The sequence below is a fragment of the Mastomys coucha genome, unplaced genomic scaffold (assembly GCF_008632895.1).
Source record: "Mastomys coucha isolate ucsf_1 unplaced genomic scaffold, UCSF_Mcou_1 pScaffold21, whole genome shotgun sequence".
In the NCBI taxonomy this organism is placed as follows: domain Eukaryota; kingdom Metazoa; phylum Chordata; class Mammalia; order Rodentia; family Muridae; genus Mastomys; species Mastomys coucha.
Window position 1 is genome coordinate 3,385,641 of NW_022196904.1, and position 9,199 is coordinate 3,394,839.

The window sequence follows — 9,199 nt, forward strand, 5'->3', positions numbered from 1 at the left end:
ACTCTGTAGACCAGGCTGGCCTCGAATTCAGAAATCCACCTGCTTCTGCCTCCCAAGTGCTGGGATTATAGGTGTGTGCCACCACCGCCTGGCCCAAAATTCATAACCTCTCCGATACCAGTTTCATATTCCTAGAGAAGTGGCACATAAAATTGTTACGCAGTGCCTTGCATATACATCAATATAACCAATTTTGAAAACAGGTGCCTATCCTCGTGGTTTGTGCTCGGGAAACTTATGGCAGATTACTGTCACTCATATTCCCCTTTTGGAAAACTTTCCTTTGTCCGTGTCTGTGCTGACACCTTTCCCCACATCTTAATGCCTACAGCCCGATCTGGAGAGGCTTTGAAAGGTGTTGTTCAGCATGTTTTTCTGTTTCTCCTATTTGAATACTCCTTCCCATATCAAAACTGATAATGTCCCTGTGTATACTAGCAAAGGCTTTGCAGTATTCTGTGCCACTTTTAAAATTCAATACACAATTGGCATACCTTACAACCCTCAAGGTCAAGCCTTTGTGGAATGCTCACATCAGACTCTTAAGGCCCAATTTCACAATTTCAAAGATGGGGAGCTTAAATATTATTCTCCTGTACACCTACTTTTCCATGTCCTTTTTGTCTTAAATAAATATTTATGTCTTACATAAATAAAGGTGGAGATGGCTTGAGCACCATGGAATGCTATTGGACATAAAACTGTAGGGGGAGGTTCCCTACTTGTTTGACTAGGTCAATAAAAGCGGTAGAAGCCAATCACTGGGTGAAGGATAAGGTGAGATTTCCAGGCCAGACAGTAAGGGAAGGGCTCAAGGAGAGGATTGAGGATTTGGACCAGGCTGTAGAGCAGAGAAGAAGCAACAGACATGTAGGTCTTGGGGACCGATAACTTTGTGGCCTCCATTGTGGGCAGGGGCTAAGGAGGATGGAGCAGGCTATTCATCACCCAGTCATTGAGTAATCTGGTCAGTTTTAAAATACAAAAGTTTCAAGTGTTTCCTCAGGGCTAAAGGGGGCAGGGAGAAGGACACAACAGAGGGATGGTCATCGATGGTCAGGGGAGCCAGCTGCCAGGGTGGTCAGTCAGTGGAATATTCCAGGCATTCTCAGGAGGTACGGTTGATGGGTGGCTTAACAAAGCCAGCAGGAAGAACAGGCAGAGCTCTCTGGAAAGTGTTAGCTAGCTGTGGGGGCAAGCCTAGCCAGAGTTAGAGTGCTTTTTAAAACCAGGAATAGACCATTTGGTAATGTAGAAGGATTTGCTAACATCACAACAGAAAGGCCTGGATATCCTTTTGATGTCCAGACCAGGTTATGCTTTTATTTTTCCTACAGATGCAGAATCTCATGTGGGTCCCAGATGGACTCATCTGGCATGTCAAATCATCCACTCTATCTACTAGCTCTCAAGAGGAAGAGAGATCACAAACATCATCATCCCCCAAGGAGTAATATGGTGCCCCGACTGGCAGCACCAGCTCACTTTCCAGACCGTTTACTGGCTCGGTCATTCTAACAACTGTACCTTGCTAGATCTGAGCATGAGTATATTCCAGTCAGAGCATCCACACAGGTGGGACAGATACCTACTTGCGGACAGCTGAAGTTATTATCTGAAGGGGCCATGGCTTTGGTGACATATAATAGTCTCCCATTAACACCACAAAATATCTTTGGATGGCATGCTTTCTCCGTTAACAGTTGAGATATTTATTTTTGCCCATTCTCCCTGTCACTTTGGTGGATTCTGCCATACCTTACTGTCCCTATTTGCCAGAACCCCCTATGTTTCATATAGCTACATGGGTGGGTGGGGTAATGAGAACCAAAACTAATTTCACTTAAGAAGGTTTCATTTCTGCCTAGCTGATTTGGATCTTGGTAGGAGAAGTAAGATCCAAGATCCAAGATCCAAGATCCAAGATCGTATGAAAGGAACGTACATTTGTGGCTGATTCTCTGTTGCCTCCAGGGGCCAACACCCACAGAGGCAGCTTTGAACCCCATGATGTTTGGTTTCTTAAAAGTGTATTTGCCACACCTGTATAATGATACTCATTTTGAATATGAACAACTGCCTCTACTGATCAAGTTGCTTCTATGCAAAGAAGCCAAGGAAATAGACTTCATTTGGGATATAGTACCTGATTATGGCTACACAAAGTAGTTTTCTTGTGGCTTCTCTTTAATTCAGTTTTCTATATTCCCCCTAATTACTCCTAAGGTATAGGATTGGTCTGTGAGTAGTTCTCACCATGACCTGTTGGGAATATCTCAAAGGGGACAGCTTTACTAAAGATAAATATTCTATGCCTAAAAAGATTGTTGGCATCTGGTACCCTCCAGGGTGGGTAATGCCAATTTATTGCCCTTTTAAAAGCATTAAAGAAATGCCTATGCAGGATGACTGTTCTACTTGTTTGCTGCCACAAGAAAGGTTATGCTCATAAGGCCTAAAAGCAACCTTAAACAAGCACTCCAATTGCAGCTCGAGTTTCTTCTCCCTTCTCCATCTTGCATAGGGGCCCAACAGGCATAATGGAGGTAGAAAAGGATATTTATTATGGGAGTTTGCTCTGTCACCTGTGTTGACTGTACACTGAGAAATTGCATTAGCTCTACCAGCAAGGATACCTTCTTTGTGCTTAGACAACCACCTTATGTTATGTTTCCTGTTAATGTGTCAAGGTTCTGGTTCTCAAATCCAGGTATTGCAGTCTTACATAGGGCCATTATATCTTTAAAATGAGGTGAAATTTGTTGCAGCTTTGACATTAGGGGTTTCTGCTTTAATTGCCATAGTTTCCAGTTTTGCCATGGTGACCTCATCCTTGGTGAAGGATGTACATACTACAGATCATGTGGACCAGCTCTCTAGGAATGTTGTGTTAGCCTTAGTATATTAGGAGAACATAAGGCTGCAAGATAGAGTGGATTCCTTGGAAGAGGCTGTTCTCTTTATGGGAAACCAGATCCAGAATTTGAAACCAGGCTTTCTATTCAATGTCACTCTCCTTTTAAATGGGTTTGTGTGACACCACTGCCATATAACAAGACTGAATATGAATATGGGCAGACCCATATTAAAGGGTTCTGGAATCATTCTGAGTTTGGCCACTAATTTAGAACTTTTACAATTAAAAGATTCCTGATATGAATACTTCCCATGCTGTATTGGCCTCTCTAGTGGAGGTGCCAGCCTTCTCCCACAGTTGTGGATGAACTTATCTCATCAACTTGGTTGATGACCCTATTGGTTAATGGTGTCATTGCTGATGGACTGCTTTTAATTGTGATCATTCTTCCTCCATTTATCATCAGACAGATCAGGAAAGCAGTAAACACTCTTACTATTGACATGAAGACACTTGAATTAAAACAAAATGGAAGGGTGATGTCAGGTGCAACATGGTTGTGAACTTGACTGCATGGCACAGTTTTGGCTGCTGTGGGAGCACCATCAATCTGGATAATGCATCCCTGGATTTTTACTATTCAGATGGCGCTGCTTTCTCGTATGCTTATCTTTTCCCTTTTTCGATACCACATTTGTCCTCAAATACAACTCTGGTAAAAGTTTCTGGAAAAGGTATTGAGGCATTACTCTAGAAGCAAATAGCTTTGATATCAATAGTAACAAACTCCTCTGGCCCTGGCCATTTAAGCAGCCAACCCAGGCTTACCAGAACAAGGGGTTCTGGATGTGGAAGATGACTGCCTTAATCGTTGTCTGGGAAATCATGATGTTTAAGTTGTACTAGGAAATATTAGAAGCAGGAAATGTTTTTGAGAAACCTGAAGTTTTAGTAATTACAGAACTGAAGACCCCAAGGAAAAGGAACAGTGGCCCTGGGTCACTAAGGATTGAAATGTCCATAGAAAGTACAAGGGACAAGACAGAGGAAGAAATATCTGGGTGTGGGGCAGTGGACCCACAAGAGCAAGAATCTGGTACAGTGGAGTGGATCCAGTAGCCCTGGCAATTCTCATAATCAAGAATGGTAGGCCTTTAAATCTACTCTCAACCAGGTTCCTGTCCTAGAACACTTAACCAACAACATCTCATTGAGAAGACTGTGGCAATCAGTCATGTGCCTGTCTTACTGAGCAGTAACACTCTAAGGAAGAGCTTTCTTTTGTCCCTGGACTTTGACCTGGCCTAAAGAGCCAAGTGCAAGAGCTTGACAGCTGTCACTTCCTGCTTGGTGGCCTCAACTTTGGCCCCTCACTGCCCACTGCATCTTGCTGCTTTCCACCAACTCCAGGGTAGCGGTGGCTGTGGAATAGGCCAGGCAGCCTGCCCTCCTCCGGCTTCCATTTAAGAGTGCTGTATCTCTTTGGCTGCTCCAGCCAGATCATAGCCCCATGGATCCCCTCGGACAATGCCCAGGATGCAGATCAGCAGCTGGATTTACTAGATTAGTGAGAAATGGTGAGAGACTCAACAAGAGGAAGATCTTTAATAATAGAATTTTTGATCCAGAAATATTATTGGGGAAAGCTAGAAGATATGTGTATGATTAAAAAAAAAGATAAAGGATAGGTAGAAGAGTCTGGAACCCATGAGGGGGCCACTGGATTCCTGAACTGACCTTCCTGGAAAGACTGGAACATGCTGATTTGACCCCCTGGCATCACCCACCTAAGGAAACTAGGGTACAAGTTTTAAGAGACTTGTGAAGGAGCCATGGGGAAGTTGCAAGGGCAACTGATATTTCATATGGAACAGAGTTTGAAAACCACCAAAGAAATAGACATTTGGATGAGCTCAATGTACCAGAGGAAGAGATTCTGTAAATTTAAACAAAGTATTAGCATTTCCCCCACCTGTTTACTGCCTTTCTGTTCTCCTGCTAATGCTGTAACCACAAGTTCATATCCAGATGACCTGTGATTTGGAGGTTTTTTAGAGAGTTAGAAGTTAATGTATAGCTTGCTTTTGCAGACACTGAACTATGACATGATGTCTGGTGAAATAGTTACATGGGGAAGTTCAAGAAAAATAATAAGTTTGAGGATTATGTATTCTTGTATAACAAGGAAGTATGTAACCAATAAAAGACTGAGGTGAACTCAGGGGGTGGGGAGGGAGAGAGAGCGAGCCTGAAAGCTGTCTTCTAGCGCAGCTTCAGAACAACAGTGAGTCACCTGTCAGCTCACACCTGCAGCCTTGCCTGAGACTCTAATTTTTCATCAATCTAATCCTCCCATTCCCCAGACCCCTTGACATGGCTGGTCCTCGGCAACTATGTTCAAAGTAGCTTTATTCGTAATGGCCAGAAATTGGAAACAAGCCAGATGTCCCTCAATTGAAGAATAGATACAGAAAATGTTCATTAACACAGTGGAATACTACGTAGCTAAAAAACAAGGACATCATGAATTTTGCAGGCAAATGGATGGAACCAGAACATTCATCCTGAGTGAGGCAACCCAAGCTCAAAAGAACATCCATGGTATGGACTCACTGATAAATGGACTTTAGGCATAAAGTACAGAATACCCATGATATACTCCCACAGACCCAAAGAAGTTAAACAAAAAGGGAGGACCAAGCAAGGATGTCTGAATCACACTTCGAAGGGGAAACAAGATTGTCATAGGAGGCAGAGGGAGGGAGGAAACAGGGTGGGAGAAGGGAGGGGGAAGAGATTATGGAGGTAAGATCAGGTGTGGGGAGAGACAGGAGAGAGGCTCAGAGAGATAGGAGAATAAATAGAAATATGCAGCTGCTGGGGAGGGGTGTAGGGCAGTGAACCATGCCAGGAAACTTGGTAAGGTTGAGTGGGTTCAGAAATACTGGTACCCTCAGACCTGAGGACAGCAGGCATTTCACCTACTCCTGACCAGGTCCCTGTTATGTGACCATGGCAACCCATGGAGAGGACTGTGACAATCAGTCACATAGGGGCACTACCCCGAATCCCCTCCACATGCAGATGAGGAATCCTTAGCATCTTAGACTAAATAAATAGAAAGCATCTGCTCTTAGACCTCCCAACCCACCCCAAAATGTATATAAGACCTGTCCACAAGGAATAAAGGTGCCAGAATTATTTTACCAAAAGTCATCTGGGAGCATCGGTCACAGAAGAGTTGTAACACTCTTGGGAAGAGAGTTCTCTCTCAAAGCTTTCACAGCTGTAAGCTTCCAGAGCCTACCTCGGTCACTTCCCACTCAAGGGCTCCAACATTGGGTCCTAGAAACTGCAATGCGCTGGTTAGCTGCGTCCACTGCCAGATCCTTGTAGTGTCCTGCCACCTCATTCTGGCTCCAGAGTAGCAGCAGCAGTCATACTTCCTCTCTCTCTGCTTATGCTGGCTCACCTGTGTCTCACCATTCTAGAAGGGCAGCAACCTTGGAAGACTGACTCAGCAGAGGAGCTCTGTAGATATCCACAGATAATGTCCAGTACACAGACTGGCAGTGTAGGATGGGTTGGGGTGGATTCTCTAGGAAGTTCCAAAGACCTGGGATAAGGAAGGCTCCCAATTTGGATGACCTTAGCATAGATACCTAACAGTGGGGTTCTGGAACCTGAAGAGGCCACCACCTATTGCCAGGCAAGACACTCAGTGGAGGGATAAGGACACCAACCCACCCACAAAACGTTTGACCTAAAATTTGTCCTGTCTAAACGAAATGTAGGGACAAAGATGGAGCACAGACCAAAGGAATGGCTAACCAACAACTGGCCCAACTTGAGAAATACCCCATGGGGAAGCACCAATCCCTGACACTATTAATGATACTCTGTTATGCTTGCAGACTGTAGTCTAGTATAACTGTCCTCTGGGAGGACCCAGCAGCAAATTGAAACAGAAACAGATACCCACAGTCAAACATTAGACAGAGGTCAGGGATTCTTATAGAAGTGTTGGGGTAAGGATTGAAGGGGATATAAAACACACTGAAAGACCAACAGAGTCAACAAACCTGGACCCCTCGGAGTTGTCAAAGTCTGAGCCACTAACCAAAGAACATACACAATCTGGAATGGGGCCTCTGACACATACTTAGCAGACAGGCAGCTCAGTCTTCATGTCTGCCTTTTCTGGTTTCAGTATAAGAGACTGATGTGCCAGGGTAGGGGAATACCTGGGAGTAAGAGGCTCATACTCTCAGAGGACAAAAGGAGGAGAAATCGGAATAGGGACTTTGTGAGAGCGGTAACAAAAGGAGGAACAGCATTTGAGATGTATATAGATAGATAGGTAGACAGACAGACAGACAGACAGGGAAAGAGAGGTCTTCATCCTTCTGCTCATCATACTGGCTCTTGCCATCTCACTGGGCACTACAGGAACCACTGGAGCAGCTGTTGTCCAAACACAGAATCTAGACAGTGACTTTCAGGAAAGACTTGACCAGGGGATGGCTTTCACTGCAGACAGCCTTGAGTTCCTTGAATGCCAGATGACCTCTTTAAAAGGAGCTGTTCTCCAAAATCAGAGGGCTCTGGACTTATTGACTTCTGAACAGAGATGGGCTTGTGTTTTTCTGGGGGAGGAACTTTGCTTCTATGTCAATGAATCTGGGCTGGTAGAGCAAGATGACATATGCTCAAGGATTTCTAATGAGATCTCCAGGCATGCTATTCTCCAAACTCCCCTATTCCATGGTACTCCAACCCCTTGGTAGCTTGGCTTCTTCCCCACCTTGGTCCCATATTAACTATCAGAGCCCTGTTCTTCCTCACACCCTCCCTGCCTCAACCGATTTCTAAAACATCAGAGGAATAGCATTTCAAAGATTACTATTAATAGGTTTTGGTTCAATGCCCAACTATTCCCAACATAAAAAACAGTTAACGCAATGACATCTCTCCTTTATAAAACCAAAAGGGGTTGTGGGGCAAGTGGGCTGTGCCTCCAGACATGCATAAGAACTAGTGAGGCTGAGTGAACGGAAACCCTGGGAATCTTAGAGATCTAAGTGGAGCTGCTCTCTCCCTGCCTCTAATGCATGTTCTGAAACATGTAACCAAAAACTAATAATCACTGGTTATTGATATGTATCAACATGAATGAACACAATACCCCAATAAAAAGACACAGACTAACAGAACTGATGCAAAACATCATTTTGCCGTATACAAGAAACATATCTCAATATCAAAGATAGACATTACCTCAGAGTAAATGATTGGAAAAATGATTTTCTGAGGAAATAGAACTAAGAAACAAGCTGGTGTTGCTATTCTAATATCTAGTAAAAATAGACTTCAAAGCAAAAATAATCAAAAGACATTGTGAGAGGACATTTTATATTCATCTATAAAAATCCACCAAGATGACTCAGTTTCAATTCTTGATGTTTATGTTTCAAATACAAGGGCAATGACACTTGTAAAGAAAACATTACTAAAGCTTAAATCACACATCAAGCCTCACACCTTAATAGGTGGAGACTTCAGTACCACATTCACGCCAATGACAGGTCATCCAAACAAAATAAACAGACATACCAGGGATAACAGACATTAATGGACCTAACAGATATTTATAGAGCATTTCACCCAAATACAAAAATAATATACTGTCTCAGCACCTTATGGACTTTTCTGCAGAACTGACCACATACTTAGGCACAAAGCAAGTCTCAACAGATACAAGGAAATAAAAGTAACACCCAGCATCCTATCATACCACCATGGATTAAATTTGGAGTTCAACAGCCACAGAAAGAATAGAATGCTTACAAACTCATGGAAACTGAACGACTTTCTAATGAATGACTGTTGGATCAAAGCAGGAATAAATTAAAAATTACCTAGAATTCAATGAAAGTGAGTGTACAACATACCCAAACTTATGGAACACAATGAAAGGGAAGAGGAAAATCCTTACTACCAAGTGCTTTAAATCTCATGCTAGTGACTTAATAGCAAGCCTGAAAACTTTAGAACAAAAAGAAGCAAGCTCACAGAAGAGGAACAGATGGCTGAGGGCTGACATAAATAGACTAGAAACAAAGAGAACAATATAAAGGATCAATGAAATGAAAAATGGTTCTGCATGATATCAACAAGACAAAACCAAACTAAAGTTGGACAGAGAATATCCAAATTAACAAAATCAGAAATAAAAAGGGTCACACTGTTGGCATTTTGTCTAGGCTCTGCCCCACAGTTACCTGGCAACAGCCAGGTGTGCATGACTCACTACAAAAGAGGCTGCTTGCCTCCTCCTCTCTC